General features: G+C 38.3%; 2 long non-coding RNA genes across 3 annotated transcripts in view; both read right to left on the reverse strand.

Annotated features, from left to right (window-relative positions):
- Positions 1-1,249: 1,249 nt before the first annotated feature.
- On the reverse strand, positions 1,250-12,670 carry LOC137142010 (uncharacterized). Its single transcript, XR_010916818.1, has 3 exons — positions 12,581-12,670; positions 2,790-2,862; positions 1,250-1,432 (listed from the first exon to the last, which is right to left on the reverse strand). It is a non-coding gene; the product is annotated as an uncharacterized lncRNA (long non-coding RNA).
- A 5,167-nt stretch (positions 12,671-17,837) lies between these two features.
- Positions 17,838-22,360, reverse strand: part of LOC137142037 (uncharacterized) — a 106,437-nt gene continuing 101,914 nt past the window's right edge. For both annotated transcript variants that reach the window (XR_010916833.1, XR_010916834.1), the window contains 2 exons: positions 19,816-19,915; positions 17,838-18,172 (listed from right to left, as the gene is read on the reverse strand). This is a non-coding gene — a long non-coding RNA (uncharacterized lncRNA). The remainder of the gene's footprint in view (positions 18,173-19,815; positions 19,916-22,360) is intronic.

A 22,360-nucleotide genomic window follows, 5' to 3' on the forward strand; every position in this document is an offset into this window, starting at 1 on the left:
CTATGTCTATTATTAATGTTACTACTACAGTAGTTTAATGCACAAATGCAAGGATCAGAAAAATACTTGTACAAAAACAGCTAATGTTGCAATGATCTATATGAAATATATTAAATAATAATCAACTATTTTCCTGTCTTTGCACTCTGATTGCAAAATGTGCACCTGATCTCTTCATATGGGAACACAGGTGGAGTAGGTAAGAACACACTGAAGTTATGAGATATAGGAAGGGAGTCTGACATACTTTATACTGACCCTTCCTCGCCTTCCTGCAAATTGTGCATTTTAAAAAAAATTGTTGTAATTTGCAAATACAGTAGAACCTCAGAGTTATGAACAACAGTGTTACGAACTAACCAGTCAACCACACACCTCATTTGAGCTGGAATTACGCAACCAGGCACCAGCAGAGTCAAATATAAATATATATATATATATGCGCGCGCGCACACACACACACACACACACACACACACACAGTAAAGGACTATTAAACCTAAATTACGTAAAGAAAAAAAAAAGGGAAAGCAGCATTTTTCTTCTGCACAGTAAAGTATCAAAGCTGTATTAAGTCAGTGTTCAGTTGCAAACTTTTGAAAGAACAACCATAACATTTTGTTCAGAGTTACAAACAGCATCCATTCCTGAGGTGTTCATAACTGAGATTCTACTGTAGTAGGTACTGTTTATGTTAAAATGTAATTACTATTAGCTATGGGTCTAAGCTGCAAAATTCTGAGCTGTATTTCAACCTCCTTGTGACATTTGGGAATGTTCAATATCTAGGATTTTGATTCTGCCTGTTATGGAACTAAGAATCAGGGTCAGCTCTGAAGTTCAGATCAAGATCTGGGTTCAAATTCTAAAAAACACTTCCCCCAGGAGTCTTCAGATCTGGGATTTTGCTTCAGATCATCTCTATAGTAATATGTGGTTGATCTAAGTATGCATGTTGTCTAATTAGAGGTTCATTACAAGATATGGGACCAAACCTATAAATCCTCACTCATATCAATAATCTCACTGAAATCAAGGGGATACTCATGTAAAACTCACTCACATTAGTAAAGTTTTGCAGGATTTGGTTCCAGTGCTTTGCTTCTGTTCTTACATTTTATAGTAAGAGGATCCAAATGGGAACCACCAGAGCAATGGCTTCCTCAGACCTGTCAATCACCAAAATGCTATTCCAGAGCCACCCTTTTTCTTTGAACAAAGAAAATGGTAATGAACAACACTAGACAGTTACATTAGATTTTTTATATATTAAACATACTAGCAGATTTACTTTACATTTTTGTCTGATTAATTTATATTACACAGAGTTTGTCTAAAAACAGTCTGTTTTTCAGCACACTAGCCGTCATGTTCATTTGTTTCTGACTGTTCTCTTACTTGCAAATTTCAAGACAGAGCTCAGATAGCTGGCCTGTGAAATATAAGCAAGTGTATGTTGGCCATGTGATAAATGCCTGACCTGTCTTTCCACATTCTTAGGCCCTACATTGGAACAGCGTAATCTTTGCATTTTTCTTATTAACATCTTACCTTTCCTCTGCGCTCTTGGATGACATTGTCAGCACTGCTCTTTTCCATTTATTAAAGAACACCATAAAATTGGAACAAGGGCCACTTGTGCTAGTGCTTTTTCTAAACAGGTATTTCTTGTCTTAAGTAGCAGTTTGAGTAAATCCAAGGTTTATTTTCTATACTTGGAGCGAACCTAACACACAATGAAGTCATTGGAAGGAGACCCATTGACTTCAATGGAGCCAGTTCAGAATGCTGCTGAATTGACTTATAATTCACTAACTATGTGGGGTTATCTTGGTATGTCCGGGGGGGGGGGGGGGGAGGGGGGGGAAGAGGAGGGGAGGGAAAGGAAGAAGAGTAAAAGCACAGAGATGCCTCTCAGCTACTGTCTATCTATGTCAAGTTTCTCTTCTGTGTCTAGGAGACCCCTTGTTGTAGCAGCATTGCCACCTACTGCCCAATCTATTAAGAAAACTCATTAACTTTTGTGGCTCTGTCCTAATTTATAAGGAGGTTGGCTTTCACCTGCTACATCCCCAGCACAATTTTGTTTAACCTAAGCCACCTCTTCTGGGCAACCAATTTTTGCTGAACGTTTGGGTGCTGGTTGAAAGTAGGTTTCACTGCACCAGCTTTTTACGAATTTTGCACCAAATAATAAATACATAAAACAAAAGTTAGACTCAAGTCTTCCTTGGTCTGCAAAATCTTCAGTGCAATCATCTCACACACCGTTTGCTGTGTAATAACAGGTACCAGGTAAATGACATTTGCACATGTAATCTGTCTTGATAAATATTTGGAATCTGAATCCTTAGGCATGTCTCAGATCTGTGCCTGCATCAAGTCCCACCCAAAACAGCATCCTCAATCCAAACTATTATATATCTGAATAATCTAACTCCAGGAAAAACCAAATTGACATGCAGTTAAAACTTTCAGTCTGTTGGAGAGCATAAAAAATAAAAAACAAAGCATATTACTCTACCCACAAACTATCTTATCCTAAAACTCCCTTACCTCTTTTATATTTTAACTGGAATTTCTGTTATCTTTGGCTATTAATACAAATTTTCTGGGGGTTATCTGAATGAAAGTCAACAATTAGCACTAAGGAACATATTTTTTCTATTTGTAAATGAGAGGCGTGTTGCCCCTGTATATGTCAATCATATCTCTATCTCTGCCACATCAAGCTGATTTTTAGGGACTGTGTGATTAATTAACAGGTTGTGATAGGGTAAGAAACTTACAATTTTTGCTGTAACTGTCTACTAAATGGCTTCTCTTTTTTCCTTCAGCTTCTCCCACTCTGCGAGTATGAATCTGAAACAGATGAATAAATACTCAAAGATTCTCTCTGTGCTCTTTGAAGTTTGAGTTCAGGAAAGCAAGGCTCACACTTCAGCTTTACATCTCAGATAGTCTAATGTGGTCTCTTACAAGACGAGAATGTAAAAACACTCATTTTCCATGGCAAAACAATGGATTAGCAATGCGGGTGGCCATCATACTTTATTTCAATCGTTTTTAACCTTCTTTATAGTGTACTTGTTTCAAGATGGTAAATCTCTGATTATAGCAATCCTGCTACAGAATTGAGGATTATAGGAAAAGGCAAGAGGGGATATTCTTTTCAGGCATTTAAAAAAAAATGTTATCACAAATCCTGGGACAAGATATGACTCTTTCAATAGGAGGCCATGGCATATCAAAGGAATAAAACTAGAAAACAAGAGCTGGATCAGTTTACACTTGTTCTCATCTATGAGTGACCTCTATATTTTGAAATCTAGCATCAAATAATATATAATTAAACATCACTACCCATGAGCCAAAGCAAGCTCTCTTGCATGCTAGTCATGCACTGTGGTCCATTATGGGATTATAGATTTCACTTGTCTAAAGTGCATCAAAACTAAGAGGCTACTTTTTATTACAGATGGAAATGTCCGGGTCAGGTCATCAGCTGGATAAATTATCAGAACTCATTTGGCACTTTGATAACTTACACCAGTTGAGAATCTGCCCCTTGCTGCACAGTACCTTACTATTTACTACAGCTTGTTTCTTTTTTAATTAAGAAAAGTAATTATGGTGAATTCATTGCTCGTGAAAGCTACAGAGATGATGGCACAGGAAAACAAAGTATTTTAATTAGCCAAAGAAAAGGAATAGTAATGCTCCTGAGTCCTAACATAAAAAGATCAGTTGGGATAAAGGGGATTTCATACCCATCTCTACACTTATTCACCCCTGCCTATCTGCTGAGGCTTGTCACAACAATGGTGCTAGATGTGCTGATAGTTTTTGTGATGTGGATTCCGGTTCATTAAGAAACTCCTTTTGCAACCGGATAGGAAAACTACAATCAAAGGGTAATAATTTTTAGTTTCTAACCATCTGGGATAATGTTTGAACCACTGACTTAATGGTTTAAAAAAAAAAAACAAAAAAACCCAAACAAACCAGTATCCCATTTATGTTCTCCCACAATTTAGCAGAATGGCTGAGGTAATCATGACCTGTTTCCCATAGACTTGAAATTCAGAAAGTGCACACAACAGAACAAACAAACAATTTTTTTTTTTATCATGTATGTCACATAACACATTGGTTCCATTATCAGAGCTTGTAAAGCCAGGCTACTAGAGTTTTCTCAAGTAGTTAAATGTGTTGTCTGTTACGTTTTTCTTTCTCAAGTTACTTATTTCTGTTCCAGCTGAAGATAGGGACAATAATACTAATGTAAGTCAAGTGCTATGCAAAGCTAGGTGTGTGAATCCTGAGTTAAAGTGTGCAAACAATGATATCTGAAACATTTTCTATGTATTAATCAGGTGCCCAACCCAACCGAGTTTCAGTGGATGTTGGGCACCTAACAACCTTAGGCTGCTTTAAAATTTCAGGCACAGTGCTCAACAAATTTATAAAGATCATGCTGACCGTAAAAGCTTCCAGCACCAGCATTAAGGGATTAAGAGGAACAGATCAATGAAACACATCAAAACATTGTGCAACTAGTTCTTAGTAAACTTCTTGTTATGTAAATGTTCTTCACACAATCTGAAGCCTTTGTTAATTTAAATATGTCCTCAAAGGAACACATTATGCAATCCTGCAATTTGTTTTAAACCAACACTGGATAAATAAGGGAAAAGACCTCAATCTCATATTTCAGCCACCAGTTTGCATTGGTTTTGTTGTTTACATAGCTGCTTGTATTTACTCCCCATAGTTGTTGGGGGTTTTCTCTTTTTTTTATTTTTATTTTTATTTTTTTAAAGTTTAGAGTATTTTATTCCTGGATGTGGTATGGGCATGCAGTTTGCACTAAATTATAAGCTTTGCTTGGTCAAGGAGACTTACAAAGTATGAGCCAGATTCTGGTTCTCAACACCAGACAAAATCCTATTGATGTGGAGTTATTTTTGATTTATAAATCAAAATTTGATTCAGAATCAGGCTCAAAACTGTTAGTATATATTTATGTGTAAGTTAACTATAAAAAATGAATACACAAGTAATAATTACAAAGACTAACAAAACATGTAACCGTTAAGATAGGTGCATTATTCGCCTAGGGGACCACATTCCCACACTAGCACTGATTCAGCAAAGCACATGCTTAAAGTTAAGCATGTGAGGGGGCCTACTGAAATCAATGGGATCAAAGTGCTTTGCTGGGTTGGGGTATTTCCATAATTCTCTCTCTATGCTGTTATTTTCTTTTCATGTTCTTTTCTTGTCAGTTCTTTGAAACAGGAATTCAGAGTTTACTTGCTTTGTAAAGCATCGTGAACTTTTATGATGCTGTCCACGTAAACAGTAAAAATAATAATACTTCCATATAAAGCACAAGATTACAACCAAAGTGGACTGTAGCCCTTTCTGCCAAAGGAAGCAGTACAAGGACACGCTCAAGGTCGCCCTCAAGCACAGAGGCATTGACACCAATGACTGGGAGGAGCAAGCTGCTGACCGCTGTGTGGCACCACCTGGTTCATCAATGTGTGCACCATGTTGAGGCCCAACGACTCGACACTGAGGCGGAACAGTGGAGGAAGGAGAAGGAAACCAACCTAGGGCTGTGAATTCCACTCCCCCACGTAACAATATGCCCCCACTGCCAAAGAATGTGTGCATCCAGAATCAGGCTCCCCAGTCACCTGAAGACCCACCAAGCCCGACGGATGTCATCCTCACCTCCAACAAATGTTTACGTTTTATAAAGAAAAGCAGAGAAGGAGGAATGCGTTCAGATAGCTATTGTAACTGTTTTGCAAATATAAAAAGAACACTTTCAAAATACTGGTGTCTTTAAAAGAGAAATCATCCTATCTTTTTTATCAGGAGATGCAGGTGAATAAATGATGGACACATGGGATGGATTTAAGCGGCAGGCTGAAACTTTTATTAATTTAGCACTGGGGAAGGGAACTATGTGCTCTTCCCCTGCTCTCACACATTTAACTGGGTCCAGTATAGGGTTACCAGGTTCCCATTATATAACCAATAACATTATGTGGACTTGCCTAGGCCCATCCCTACAATTCAGGTCATTTTGGAATCCCCTCTATCTAGAGATAAATGGGGGATGACTTCAATCTCTGAAAACTTCAGCTCTCCCATTCTCCTATATACACATGGCCTACCAGTGAAATCCCAGGTCTCATTTTCCTCTGGGACTAGGCCTTTTTAGCTTTTATCCACACTTGCAACAAGTTAAACATTCTTATCTTTCCAAATACTAAACTTTCAAGTCATATTACATACAAACCAATTGTGCCCCAATGATACTGTGAGGAAGGCAGGAAAAAACCCTCACTAGACCTCTGCCAGTTTGATCCAACTGGAAAAATTCCTTCCTAATCCCAAAATGGTCAGACCTGAAGCATCCTGATTTCCTAAAAACACAACTCCTATGCTACACCTAAGGGGATGGAGGGTGGACATGGGAGCTAGAAGGAGCAAGAACTTTTTGAAAAGCCCAGGAGAGATTAAATATACAGGGCTCTGAGGGGGGGTGACATGCAAGAACCTATTGGCTAACCTGGTCCCCCATCCCCAACCCATGGGAAGGCAGCAGACTTGGGGTGGGGGCAACACTCTTTCTGGCCATGCATGCGGTTTTGTGTCTCCCACCAACCACCACCTTTCAGGTACTGTGCTACAACTCCATCCATCTGTTCCAGGTCCTCCTCAAATTGATGTTCCACTTATTTTTGACTAGCAGTTTAAAATAGTGAGATTAAGCCAAATTCATTCCCAGAGTAATTGCTGAAATCAATTCCTTAGTATAATGCAGATGTAAAAGTTCTTCAAATCAAATGCCCTAAATTAGGGGGCAAAGCATGAAGGGCTAAAAACGGGCTTCTTTATTCATTTAAACCATATCTACTCAAGCAAAGTTACCCATGGTTGACTCTCAGTCAGCAACGCATGCAGCGAAATCAGTCATCATTCTAACACAACAGCCACTCAGAACTTCATGGCAGCAATGAGGATAGCACCCAAACCTGCCAGCTTCAATAACCTGGCCCCCTAGACTTGATTATCTCCTTTAGCTGTTAGCAGCATAGGGCCTGTGAAACACAGTTGAGTCATTTTAATACCATTCAGTAGAGAGCAGTGGTACACACTCATTACAACATACGTGCAATTTTAATAGTGTTTGCTGAACAGAAAAAATACTTACCCCTAAAAGACTGCCACTTTTATTTTTAAAAATAAATTTGTTCATCACTTTATGGATGGACCATTTATCCAAGCTTCTCCGATCTCAGACTTTGAGATTCAGAGAAATGGGACTACAATCCCCTGCTTTTTGCTTTGCAAACTAAAATCCCAAACTATTAGAACAGATATGGGACAAATCTGTAACCATTTATTTGAACTTTTCAAAACCTGGGCTGTTCAGGTAAATGGGTTCTGGATCCCATCAGCCCCTGGCATTGGTTATGCAGAACAACTCATGATCTGCTCCATCTCTAATTTTAACATGATGATATTAGCTTCCATTTGACCTCTCTTTGATCCAGTTTTAGTTCACTGTGTTGCCTCTATGTAAGGTATTGGTTAGGGTATGACTACATGCTAATGTAATCCAAGAGTAGAATATAACATCTGTTGTATATCTTCTGTGCTAAAACCTTTAGATCTGCTTCAGGATAAATTCCTCTAATTCTAAAGAAAGGATCCCCTTTGAGAAAAATACACAGTAATGTGTTATAGCCACAGCTTTAGAAATAAGATTCCAATGTTTTACTAGAATTTTAATGGATGATTGGGTCATGTTCCAAACTACTAAGTATCCAGGAGTCAGTGTTATGCAGTTTTAATTCAGCTGTATTGAATCTACAGTGATCTCTGTTGTATGCTACATTGAAATTTACTTACACTTATGCATTAAGCAGCAATCAAATTGCCTCAATATTGGAGTTTTAGAACACTTAGTACTAAAAACAGAATCAGAAACAAGACAACACCCATGCACAAAGAACAAAAACTGTTTGAAATAACCCTCTAAACATTCTCTGACTTCACTCATCATCTCTTGAAGGAAAAATAAATCTAAACATAAATGATTGATGGTAGCCAAGTGAATGTAACCTACATCTGAAAATGTCCTACATCTTGACTTCAGTGGTCCCTTTTTTGACTTGAAATCAAATCCATTTGTAAGTTATTGACCTGGTTTCATCTACTGCTCTTTCAGGATGCAAATTATAGCAATAGCTCTGCATGCAGATGAGGTAGGACTTTAGTATTCTCAGAAACACACACTTATTTCCTGTCACTCATCAAAACACTAAAATTGCCCTTGGGTCAAGGTTAGCAGGATGAAGCTGTAAGAGCAGTGTTTTTGCTTCACACACCATTAACCTAGAGTGCTTCAGGCTGTACATCATATGCTTGATGAAAAGGCACTGACACTGTCCTAATATATTTGTATACCAAAGTATATCAAGACCTAAGATGTGATTAATTTCCAGGAGCAAAAAATATTTTGGGTGGGAGAGGGCAAGGGACAGAGAAGTATGAGCCAACTAACTACTCTAAAATGACCCAGTGTATAAATATTAACCACATAATATGAAAAGTGAAAAATGTTTGTGAGAAAATGTTTTTCCCTAAATTCTCTCTCTCGTTTTAAACCTTCCCCGTCCCTTTATTTTTTTCCAGTGGAACCAAAGAGGGAAAAATAAAAAAATTAAAGTAAAATTTAAAGAGGAAGAAAAAAACACTTGAAAATCCAAAAATTGAAAATGTTCAGTTTTCAAAAACTGCACTGACACAAGCATTTTCATGTCATTTCAAAATGTCCTGTGAAAAATAAAATTGCAGGAAAAAACTCATTTCCCAATTAGCTCTAATATTTTCTAATCTATCTTTTAGTTTAATAAGGGACTTCTTTGGAATCTTGGCTGGGCAGCAGTAGAGCCCTACATCTTGCCGTCCCACACTGCATCAATGGAGTTATTTTATATAGTCAGTCATTAGGGTGTGCTTTAGTGGTTTAGGAATGTATGGTGCAGAAAATCTCCAAAATGAATGACTGCCTCAGCACTGAATTGCAAACTACATGCAGCTTGCACACATAGCAGTGTTTGTAGCCATAAGAACTCAGCTCCTAGGTTATAAAATCAAATCTGCCAGTACAAAAGCAGGTGGGATTGAAGTTCATGACACAGTGAAAAGGATTACAGTATGTGATGTACAGTATAGGGGGAGAATATTGCTATCAAAATTATGGTATGGAATTTACAGAAAAATCATGGGCCAAGAGCCACACAGTTTATTCACTCTAATGGAGTTGCAGAGGTGTAAATGAGATCAGACTTTGGCCCAGCATATGTAGCAATTTACCTGGGAGTTGCTATCAGGTCAAAGACAATCCTCATTTATCCCTTGTGCAACCTGAAAGCTAGTAACTAAGGGCAAACCTTGGTGAATACCATATTATAGTACTGAATTTGTGACACTGAGTTCTGGAGAGATTTCTCAAGCACCACCTTGACTGTCCTCCTCATCTGTTGAGCTGATCTACCATCCATCTCCACTTCCCTAACCTCCACCCCAATTGTATGAAGATCCTTAGATTGTGAACTCTTCTTGTCTGTAAGGTAGGCAACTAGCACATTGTGGAACATAGCGCCCATAGATAAATAGAATCATAGAAGATTATGGTTGGAAGGGACCTCAGGAGATCATCTAGTCCAACCCCCTGTTCAAAGCAGGTCCAACCCCATCTAAATCATCCCCACACCTTAAAAACCTCTAAGGATGGAGATTCCACCACCTCCCTAGGTAACCCATTCCAGTGCTTCACCACCCTTCTAGTGAAAAAGATTTTCCTAATATCCAATCTAGACCTTCCCCACTGCAACATGAGACCATTGCTCCTTGTTCTGTCATCTACTACCACTGAGAACAGCCTAGATCCATCCCCCCCTAGATTCCCCTTTCAGGTAGTTAAAGGCTGCTCATTCCCCCCTCATTCTTCTCTTCTGCAGATTAAACAAGCCTAGTTCCCTCAGCCTCACCTCATAAATACTGTGCTCCAGCTCCCTAATCATTTTTGTTGCCCTCTGCTGGATTCTCTCCAATTTGTCCACATCCTTTCTGTAGTGGGGGGCCCAAAACTGGACACAATACTTGAAATGTAGCCTCAACAGTGCTGCATACAGGGGAATAATCACTTCTCTTGATCTGCTGGCAATGCTCCTACTAATGCAGCCCAATATGCTGTTTGCCTTCTTGGCAATAAGGGCAAACTTTTACAATGGAAATGATATCTCATTATTTAGGAGTTTTCTAGCTTAACAGTTTTATGTGAAATCAGAATGGAACTTTGCATAAAAATGGTCAATCCAGATGCAAAATGTTTCCCGCTTGACATGTAATCCATTAGGATAAGTTTATCATGATATAGCAGCAGAACTCCTGCCCCCATCTCCAAAACTATTTTAATGAGATTCAAAGACTCTTGTGATCAGCTCTAACAGACATTTCTAATGTACCCAACACTGCAGTATCTAGACACCAGGCAAGATATTAAATCTAGAAGGATTAATTATTTTTTATTTTTAGGGGAATAGTTTTCAGGGAGAGCAGGTTTCTTTTTATTTATTCTGACATTAACAGATTGCAGCAGAAAAATCCCAATGCCAATTTCATGACAGAAATCAGTTTTACTAACCATGACACTGAAGGTGACTTGGCCATACAGAGAGCTTTTGACACAGTGTACAATTTCCTCCCTGTTTTTCCTCTTTGTTTGGGAAAGGGGTTAATACTTTTACTAGGACTCAATTTGTGGAAATGCTGAGCACAGATAGCTTCATTGGTCAACTCCACTGACAATCAGGCCCTGAGTGTCTCGAGTCAGACACCCAATAATGGAGGCACTCAAAATTCATAGATACATTTTTTTTTGGCCTAAGTGACTTGCTCAAGCCAACATAGTGAGCAAGTGGCAGAATTAAAGCTAGAACACAGGTCTCCTGCACAACAGCCAGCCCCATGCCCTTACCTTATTGAGGGGTCCCAGAAAATGAGGGCTTTTCCATACCCTATGAGCTACAATGAGCACAATGGGAGCCGTTAAGGCTGCTGCTTTAATTTAAATCTGAATTTTCTTGCTTGGGTGTGTATTAAGTCTGACCTTTCCCTTTGGTTTAATGCAGATTTTAGCATTTAATATATTGCAGCTTGGTAACGATATGCACAGTAAGGGAGAGAAATTGAATTTGTTCAGAAGGTTAGCCTGACACAAAGGGCTAGTTATTAAAATACCCCTGTCACATAGTTCCTAACTGGAAGGGAGGCCAGTCAAATTTCTGATTCACTTGGGAGTTAATTGCTTTAGGTAGGAAATCAATCATTGTTAAATTCCAGGTGGAGAAAAAGGATTTTTTGTAGCTGAGGGGTTTAAATCTATTTTGATGGGTGGGTGACATGTTCTGGTAATTTACCAAATGGCAGATTCCTGCCTCAGGTGAAGAGACAAATTTCAGCAAGTAATCTGTAATCCATGCCATGAACAGCAATAGAAGGGCATACTCTGTAAGCAGCTAGTCGTATGGAGTGATATTATACTGTTATGCCTCAAGGCAGAGAAAGACTTCAGTTCTTCCATCTCATTAATACGCATGGAGGGTCTTTCACCATGCAGAGATACTTCAGTGAAGAGATAGGCATGGAAATCTCTTGGTAAAAAATCATTTTTAAATGGATGAGTTTGGTAAAGGGAAAATTATAACTAAAAATATCTGGCTGTATTTTGCAACCATTTTTGGAAAAATATTAGAGTGGATTAAATCCTATGGAGCATTTCCCTAGGACCAAATGCTTCCTTCAGAAAGATCCATGAAACTCTGGGCCAATAAGTTCCATTCTTTAATTTCTTCTTGTATCTTATTCAGAGGCATAAGAAAGTCAGCCCATATACATCACATTTGAGAAATATTCACCCATAAGCATCTAAAAAGTTGGAATCACAATTTTAGTTTATTTTCCCCTTCATTTGTTAGCATACTAACAGAAAAATAGCATTTAACTTTCCAATATTAACTTTATACCCCACAGGCCTTCTGAATATTGAAATTTCTATTAATACAATAGGTAGGGTGACATGGGGCTTACTCAAATAATGAAGAGGATCTGCAAAAAAAATAGTACATGTGTGTGGGTGTTTTATTAGTTGATATACCTGACAAATTCTTCCCCTCCCCAAGATACAATGTATTCCTTTGTTTGCAGACTACAGCATACAAATTCTAGCAACAGCTTTGTAAAATTGATTGTAATTTACATCACTGCTGGCTTCTAAATCTATTCCTGAATAAGTCAAGGGCAGTCTCCATTAGAGAGACTCCGCATTAGTTATTTCTGGATAGATACTGTGCATTCTCAAGAGGCATTTGACATTTATACAGTACTGTATGTAACTCTAAACTAAATTAAAAAGTTGTTAATTTCACAAAGAATATTTTTTTGAGTAAAAAGGTGAAATACAGCTCCTTACACTTTGAACTCCTACCTTTGTGCACCAAGCAACAATCCTCTCTGCATTCAAAGTCTTCCTTAAAACATACTGTCAGGAGCCCAGCTGCCTCCAAACTCAGTTGCCTAGCAACCCAAGGAGCTCAGATGGGCCCAATAAACCTTCACTAAGTAACTGTGCTCCCTGATTGGTCAGAAGAAACAACAGATCACCATTTAAGACTTGTAGCAAGATCAGCTTAGTGGCTGCTCAATGCATTCCAAGCTCACAGCTGTCCTGGATCTGCTTTCTGGCTAGCCCTTACGCCATCTCTGCTCTAGTCCTGGTCCCAACCTACTTCTGAACTCTTGATTCCTGGCTTTGACCACTGACTTGTCTTCTGACCATGACTCCAGCTCTGCTCTTTGGTTCTATTGTAACTCCTGGTTCCCACCAGTGACTTGCCCCCTGACCATGCCTCCATTCAGCCCCCATGATTCTGTTCCAACCACTAGGTCACACCACCTACACCCCACTGTGTGACACTTGTTCTGCAAAGTCATTTCATGATAATCTAGCAACAATAGATATGTTTAAAAATACACACAATATCCTAAAGTTAAAACTATCTCCACTGATGAACCAAAGATTGGCTCATCACCATGTATCTGCAGCGCATAGTCAGTGTCTGACTTTGGCCTAATCCTGCTCCTAATAAGATCAATGAATGACAAAACCCTCTTTGCTTGCATGCTCTTTAGGACAGGGACTAGTGTTCTACTTTTTATAGTGCTGAAGACATTGATGGTGAAGCTCAAGAAAGTAAATTTCATCCAAGCACTGTCTATAACAGCGGTTCTCAACCTTTTTTTCCCGAGTACCACTCCGGTCAGGTAGAGTCAGGTCGAGTACCGCTTCACCTGACTGTACCTGGCCAGAGTACTACTCGGAAAATAAGCGCATTAAGCACTTTCAATCAATATCCTCCGCCGAAACCCTACAGCCATTTGCCCATTTTCGGCGGCAGCAAGGGGGCATGATTCGGCGGGGGGAGGGAAGAACGGCAGCGGCGGCTTTTCTCAGCGGGCGGGGGAGCAACGGTGGGAGGTTTTCTCAGCGGCGGCGGGGGGGGGGGAACGGCGGCGGGCGGGTTTCTCGGCCCTGGGGGGGAATCAGCAGCAGCGTTTCTCAGCGGGGGCGGGGGGGAATCGGCGGCAGCAGGGTTTCTCAGCGGCGGGGAGGGGGGGATTCAGCGGCGGAATCGGCGGCGCGGTTTGCCTCGCGTACCACCGAGCCGGCTTCCGCGTACCACTAGTGGTATGCGTACCACCGGTTGAGAACCCCTGGTCTATAACAAACAACAAGCTATGGAAACAGATCAAAGTTTAATAGCATTGCCCATAAACATATAAGAGATTAATTAATATTAAGTGATGGATTCTTACGTATAAAGTCTAGGGCCAGATTCTGAAGTTCCACTTTGTATTTACTCCATTCTTAAGGCCTTACTCAAGGCCCACTGAAGTCAATGAAAAAAATTCCCATGAACCTTGAAACAGCCACTTAGTTGGGCAGACTTCCATCACTTCAATAGGTATTTCACCTGAGTAAGAATGGAATAAAAACCAAGGGCCAGAAACAGAGACCTTTAGTCATGTTGTTCAGTACTGTTACAAGATTACTTCTTCATTGAATGGACCAAAATACTAATCGATATGTACTAATTGACATTGATTTCAATGCATCACTCATAGAATAAGGTGCTATTTAGCATGAGTGAGGATATCAGAATCTGGTCCCACATAAGTACTTCATTTGTAAGTACAGCATTTGTCCCCATAGACTGGACTCAACGTGAGCATGTGTTTGGGTTTTTGCACGTGTAACGGTTCAAAAAATAGTCACTATATACCACTGATGTGTGCTCTGTCGTGTTGAATCTCTAGCATGTCACTTGTTCATTCAAAGATGACATATGCCTTTAATAAAGCCCAGTCTTGTACTCGCACATTTCATCAATTTTCAAATGTAAAGGAAAGTGAGATTAATGTGCCTTATCTGATTGCTGCAGTTTCAAAACCAAAGTGCTCAGTATTGAACATCTGGTATCTGTCTCATTAAAATAAAATAGATATAGATCAAACAATAAGCATTTGTTCACTGTGAAGGCAGACAGTATGACTTGGTATGCTGTTTTTCAAAGCAAGTCAATGGTACTACCATACTTAAGAGGAACATCAATATTTATTATCCACTCATTTCTAGTCCACATTTTCCAACTGCTTCTGAGTAAAGTGCCAATGACTTGCCTTAGAAAGACAGTGACTGTAGAGATAAAAACCATACTTTAAAAAAAATCATACTAAAAACCACCTTAGATTAAGTAAAAGGAAAGACATTTTGAAATTCTACTGATTTTTAAGTATTTAGGATGTTTGTTTACTTCTTGAATTTCACTCAGGCTACTTCCACCCTTGGAGCGGGGACTGGGATTCCAGACTTGCATAGACATATTCACACTAGCTCTCATTAAACTAAAGCATTACAAATAGTAATGTAGCTGGAGTATCATAGCAAGGGCAGCCTCCCCGAGTATGTCCCTGTGGGGGGCCAGGCGGGAATGTACTTGGGCAGACAGCCCATGCTGCTGCTCACCGCTTTCTATGCTACCATAGCTACACTATTATTTTTAGCATGCTATCTCATTGACAGCCAGTACAAATATGTCTTCGTGAGCTAGCAATCACATCCCTAACTCCAAGTGTAGACATAACCTAAGGCTGCTTAATAAAACTAGAATGGTCAGTTTCACATTCTGCTTATAAAATATTTCACTTGGAATCTTAAGTACTAGTACAAACTTGTTGCATTTGTTTCCAGCACTAAAGGGAAATATAAAAAACAAACAAATCAAAAGTTTTATTTTCAAAATATTATTTGAAAAAATGTAAGAAAGAATATACAAAACCAAATATGGAATCTATTTCTTCCTCCTCCCCTGCATGATCTCCATAACATATTCCTTTAAGCATCTGTATCCTTAAATGAGAGAAGACAGGCCTTTGGAAAGGATAGGGCCCAATTCTCCTCTCCATTATATTAACATAAACAAGGAATTAATCCATGGAATTACCCTGGTGCAAGGGAGAGGACAATCAGCTCCAACATCTATAACATGCACCTTATATTGTGTTTTGCAAGTAATTAAATAAATATTTGTTCAGTGCCAGAATAATGTATTTGAATAAAAGAAACTTAATTATGGGAAGAGTTGAAATCTGTCTACTTCATTTACTAGTCCCTTTGTCAAATAAGTGAAAAAAGCACAGGTAAATTCCTGCTCTCTGCTAAAAAAAAAAAAAGACCAACCAACCAAATTAACAAATGAACAAACATATCCAACTTATTGTAGGTGCTTTCTAGTGTAAATGGTTAGGTGCCTTTAAGGTCTTTAAGGTTAGGTGCTTTTGTTATCTATCTATCACCAACACCATGATAGGCACTTTAAAGATGGATCTGAAGACAAGGTGTCTGCTAGGGAGTGGAGCAGAAACAAATTGTTAGTTTCAGTCCATTTATTAGTGGACAGGTACCCTCATAAGAAAAATTGTCATCCCAAATGAAAACTGCTGATTTTATTAGCAGTGTCAGCAAAGAGGACAACAACTGAACGGAGATTCACCTCTCCAATCTCTCACACTTCGAGATGATGCTTCCAGGTCAGGATAAAGGCGGGATAGAGGCAGGACAACATGGGGAAACTTGCATTGCTGCTGCCTATGTGTGTGATCTGTAGCTAGATAAATAAAAGATGTCAGTTTCCATGAGTGCTAAACTTCACAAATGTACAATCTTTCTTAACATGGGAATTTGTTATTTAAAACCTTGGCATAGTGGTTAATCTCAACCTTGCAATGCCTGGATTGGGTTTTCCTAAATAAAAAAATTAAAAAAATTAAAAAATTTCAGAGATTTGCAAAGTATTGTAGAAAGGTGATGTAATTCAGCAAATCTTGTGATTATATAAGAAAAATCATTTGTTTGTAGGTAAAATAAATTATATGTTTTACTGTGGGGTGAATACTAACTATAGCTAATTTAGGATTTCTACAAGCTTTTCATCATGAGAACATGAAAAAATGCCACGTGGTGTCTTTGTAATGGAGCTAAGTCTATATTCTTTGAATTCAACATGGTCTATTTTCCAGTCCAACTTCTTTTTTGCTGAGATAATAGACACAATAAGCCAAACTCTCTCCACTGATTTAAACAGTTACACCAGGAAAGAATTTGGCCACACACCCGCAGTTTATACAGTTCAGCCTGATTCCTACAAAGCCCTGAATGTATTCTAAGCATGCAGCAGAATTTATGGACAATTTTTTAACTACTACATTCAAATGTTTCTGTGAGCAAAAGAAGTCAGAAAATGGAATTTGACCTTATTTGTTAAATTGTCTTTTGTCTCTTGCTGCCCTCTGCTGTCACAAGCATTGTTTACACTTACTGAACTTTAAACACTCAATTAGTAATATGCCCAGATCAGAATACCTCAAGTGTGAGGGAAGTTTGGATCTGGATCCAATCCAGATTTTGAATGTGATCAGCTTTCTATAATGTGCTGAGCCAGACACCAAATCCAAACACAGCTAAACGTTGGGGAAGCTGGGATTGAGATCCACTTGCAGGTACAATCTTTACTTGAGGCCATTCAAATAATGAACTGATTCTAAAGCCAACAAAATGTTTTGAAATCACAGCTACTATAAAACAGCTCTGAAGATTTTCCTGAGTGGGCCTATACTAATTTTCTTGCTGAATACTTGGTTTTGCATGTGATGCGCGAGCACTGCTGTCAGAGACCTGATCCTAGGAGACGTTGAGCACTCATTAGGAATCAAAAACAACAAGACTCCTGTAGCAACTTAAAGACTAACAAATTTCTGCAGGCATAAGTTTTCGTGGGCTGCAACCCACTTCGTCAGCTGCATTAGGAATCAAGACCACTTAGGAGCTCGCAGGGGGCATTCAGCACCTTGTAGGATTAAGTTTTCTGTTAAGAAGCTAATGTTTCCCAATGCTTCTGATACAATAAGTTCAGTTATTTCTACCACCTGTGTACAAAATATCCAAGTAACTTTCTATTTTCCTTTATCAAATATATTTATGGACAGTCTGAAAACTGCACTCCTTCAGCGTCCTAAACTCCTTGGAGTAGTCATCTCTGGCTAAAAATCAGGGTAGACCAAAAAATCAATCATTTTTTAAATTTAAAAAAATAATCAGATGTTTTTCTTTAAATCAGATTCTTTTTATTTGAATACAGTTTTGTGCGTAACCTATTAAAAATTAAATTTGAAGTTCTGACAAACTATATTAAGGTGTTTACTATAAACACTTAAAAACATGACATTATTATTTTTTAAATAGTATCAAGCAGGACATGTTTACTACCAAGTTTTAAAGAAAGTCAAATAATTGAACAGGTGGAAGTCACCAGCTAGGCACCTGGAATCAGCATTTGTTGAAGTGCTAAACTAGCTGTTGACCACAGTAGCATCTTCTGCAGGTGTAGAGGGAATATTTTTCTTCATTTCAGTTTTTTTGACTAGTTCAGTTCAAGGACCCATTCACTCAGACTTAAAACACCTATTGGGAGTTAAATAAAAGCAGGAAAGTTTGTTTTCCTCTTCCAACCATCAATAAAAATTAGGAATGAGGGGATGAGATCTACTAATTCTAAAATCTTAAAGGGCATGGCGACCAAATCACAAGTAAAAAAAAAAAAAAAAAAAAAAAATCGGTCCTCCTCAGGTAATTTAGAAATTCAGCATTCAGCATTATCTAACATAATACAAAATATGAAAATTAAGAATTTGAATAAATATAAATGTAAATTAAACTACATAACTGCTTATGTAAATGTATATTTATATAATGTATCTTCCTGGTTAGTGAAAAGAAGCACCATATTTCATTTAAAGACTACATGTAATTGCAAATCAACATCATTGCACAGATGCCAAGTGACTCATCCAAGTGTCAGAGGGAGCTGGGATTAGAATTTGGTAATTCCCGGCTCCCAATCCCATGATTGTGCCGCTAGGCTGGGATGGAAGGTAGGAGGATGAGTTGCATGGGTGTACATGGTTTAGATGATTAAGCAACCCACCTGCTGAGCCTGTTTCAGATATCTCAGCAAAATCTGAAGGAACTGGGTATGTTTTGTTTGCAGAAGAGATTAAGGGATGACATGATAGCAACCTTCAAATATTGAAAGGCTATCATAAAAAAAAAAAGGAGAAAAGTTATTGTCCTGCCCTCTGTGGCAAGAGAGAAGAGGCAATGGGCTCAAACTACAACATAGTAGATTTAGATTAAATCTTAGGAAAAACTTCCTAACTGTAAGAACGGTAGGACAATGGAACAGACTGTCTAGGGAAGTGGTAGAAGCTCCTTCACTGGAGGTTTTCAAAAGGAGGCTGGATAGTCATCTGTCTTGGATGGTTTAGATACAACAAATCCTTCATCCTGACAAGGGAGTTAGACTAGATGACCTTTGAGGTCCCTTCTAAGCCTATGATTCTATGAGTCCATGATCCAATGTTTTAATGGTTACCAACCAGAAAGAATCAACCTTTCTTTAGAAAAATAGCCAAAATGTACAAATGCAAAACAAGATCAAAATTGATTATTTAAATTAAGGTTTCTTGTTTGATTTAAATCAAAGGGACTTAAATCACAGATTGTAATCAGCAATGTGCGCTGCCAAAAATGCAAAGTTCAGACAATAACAGGAATTCATAGTCACTGGAAAATTGGAAATTCTACTGGTGTTTATCAGCTAATGCATTTGAAGTGCAATAATATAACTTTAATACCCATGTATATAATTAAACACCTAGTGATAAAATTTTGGGTTCTCCTTTAATGCTTGTAATCTTCTGCGCCAGGATCCTTCCTTGCACAGTGTACGCCTTGGAGCTATACCCGGACAGCATTCAGTCCCACTAAAGCAGAGGACAAAGAGGCAGCAGAAATGGCAGCCTCAGGAGAATCACAATTATCAGCCTGCTGAGTCCGTTCTCTCTCCTTTATTATGAAGCTACCTTGCACTTGTTGCTGACAAAAGCCATTTCTTTGATAATGAATTCGGTGACTGGACTGACATTGTGTAAAGAATGGTGGCTACTTCACATAGGTTTTTTTTGTCCCCGTCCCCCTCCTTCTCAGTTTTTTTAATGTTACTTTTTAGATATGCTCTAATACACACAAAATATCACATAGCTTACCCACAGTGTGGAAGTCTTTAGTAGTGAAAATACTGGGGTTCACGTAGTCCTGACTCATTCAGCTTATTTCGATTTATATATTGCTTACAGCTGGAGTTTTCTAAATAAAAATATACATCAGAAGAAACACAATAATCAGATTTACGACATGGTGAAGAAATTTGACAGACTCTCCTTAAAAACATCTCTACTACCTTAACCCCAATCAACCACCCCCACTCACTGAAAATGCTGTGGAAAACAGGTGACTCTTACAACATGCCCTGAAGCTCAAATACATAAAAAGGGCACAAGAGGAGATTATAAAAAGTACATTTCTTATTCTCTTAGAAATGTATTATTTTGACCTTTCTGTCTATGTTTTGCTATGTTTGGGTAGGCAATGTAAATTGGGTGGGGTAATAGTGAATAATGAAGGATTAGATGGCAGTGGGTAATTGAATGGACCCTTAAGATGTTCATTCCCAGGCATTCTAATGTTTAGGTTTTGTAGAATATTTGCAAGAAAGTTAGTATTATTTTGCATGTTAGCTGGACTCCAACGAAACCCACTTTCCATCTTGACTTTTTTAAAAAAAATTTACAAAGCACTAGATAGGATGGTCTTGTGGTTAAGGCACTGGACTGGGATTTTGGAGATCAGGATTCAGTTTCCCATCACCAATTTCATGTGTGACCTTGGGCAAGTCACTTAATCTCTCTATAACTCAGTGTCCCATTTGTAACAGGGGATACTACGACTTTCTCTGACCATTTGTGCTCTCCAAAGCAGGGATCCTTTCATACTACATGTTTGTACAGCGTCTCGCACCATGAAACATTGACTCAGCTGGGGCTTCTAAGCACTACTGTAATATAAACAATGATAAATAAAAAGATTTAATTTTTATTTGGTTTATTATAAGGTAGTGCTGCCTATCATTAAGGTTGCCTGACAAGTTCCATTATGGGACCCTGGTATCAGTTACTTATAACTTTGCCCATATGGACTACAATTATTGACACTGGGTGTGCCTCAGGCTGAATTTATTTGGGAATTTCAGCCAAAACATTTCAGCTATTTCCAAGACTGAGACAAGGGAAAAATGCATTGATTTACCCATGTGAAAAAATTCATACACCCTTTTCATTGAACAGAGATAGTGCCCCCATGCTTTGGAACAGGGACTTGAAATTTGGCCCAGGAGTGAGAGTGGGGTGGCCTTTGTGTCAGAGATGTGCCTTTTGTTGTTCCTGTGAATATTTTCCCAAACTGATCCAAGATATAAACCTTTGAAAAACTGAAGTTTACACATGCTCAGTAGAGATTTATTTTATTTTTTTATGCTTTTATTCATTCAAAGTTAAAGCTTCAAACTAATCAAATTCTTATGAACAGAGACTGTCTTTTTGTTATGTTTGTGCAAGGCCTAGTACAATAGGGCCCTGGCCTGTCAGCACTACCAAAATACATAATAAAAATAATATTATGCCAGACTAGTTATTGTCAGGTTCACTCTTCTTTTGGTTTCATTCTCCATTTCTATATTTTTTCTAGACATGAGACACATCGTATGAAAAGTGCTGAAGTGGAGCTTTTGCTAAAGAATACTACTACAGTCCTTGGAGGAGTAATTCACATTTGCACATGCATCATTGGCTCACTGGTTGAATGTTTCCTACAATTAAAGGAGAAGCTGCTATGCAGAATTGACTTGCTTCCGTCTTGGCCAACTCTTGTTGGCATATGCAAGTAAAGGTTAGCGAAGGTATCTGTTAAGGATACTACCAGCTGGATAATAAAACAGCTGCAGAATTTAAGTGATTTCATGTGTCATTCTTTATAACATACAAATTTCCTAATATATATTTAAGGGTACTTTAATGTGCTTTTCTAATCACATATTATCATTGATTGCTTTATAGTCGTATTCATTGCTCTTTTAGCAGCATTAATTATTTTGGGGGAAATCATTTTGGTTTTATTGTTACTATTAATGCATCCAATCCTGTAAATTATAATTCACATTGAAGTCAATGATAATATTCTTGAGAAAGCCTGATTTTTCTTTAGATTGTATACTTCAACACTGAAAGACAGATATTGGGCAGGATTCGGGTGGTCCCTCTTGCTATAATGTTATTGAACAGATTGGAATCTAACCAATAAAGAAAAAGTGAGACACTGTTCTGCCTTGATGAATCACTTCATAATACTTGGATCTTATCCTTAAGATTTTCTCAAACAAACTATAGGCACTAATCGCTCAGTTTTTTCCTGAAATTATATAAATAAAGAAAATAGAAATGCTGATTTATAAACACTAAGTCCAGTTTCACAGACTATGCTGGAAAAACTCCCATTGGAACCAATAGGAAACTTTCTTGAATAAGGCATATGGAACAAAACCCACTGTAATTTCCTATTCACAGTTGCCGAGGATCTATTTGGTCCAAAGGAGAATGATGGTGGGTGAATACATTTAAACCTCCCCTTCCTCTCCCTTTTGCTTCTACTACTGCTTTGTATTTGGGACTAATTTATTTTTATTTGAAAGACCTCGTA

The sequence above is a fragment of the Emydura macquarii genome, unplaced genomic scaffold, assembly GCF_026122565.2.
Source record: "Emydura macquarii macquarii isolate MOO-44397 ecotype Brisbane River unplaced genomic scaffold, CSIRO-AGI_Emac_v2 contig_3128, whole genome shotgun sequence".
NCBI lineage: Eukaryota > Metazoa > Chordata > Testudines > Chelidae > Emydura > Emydura macquarii.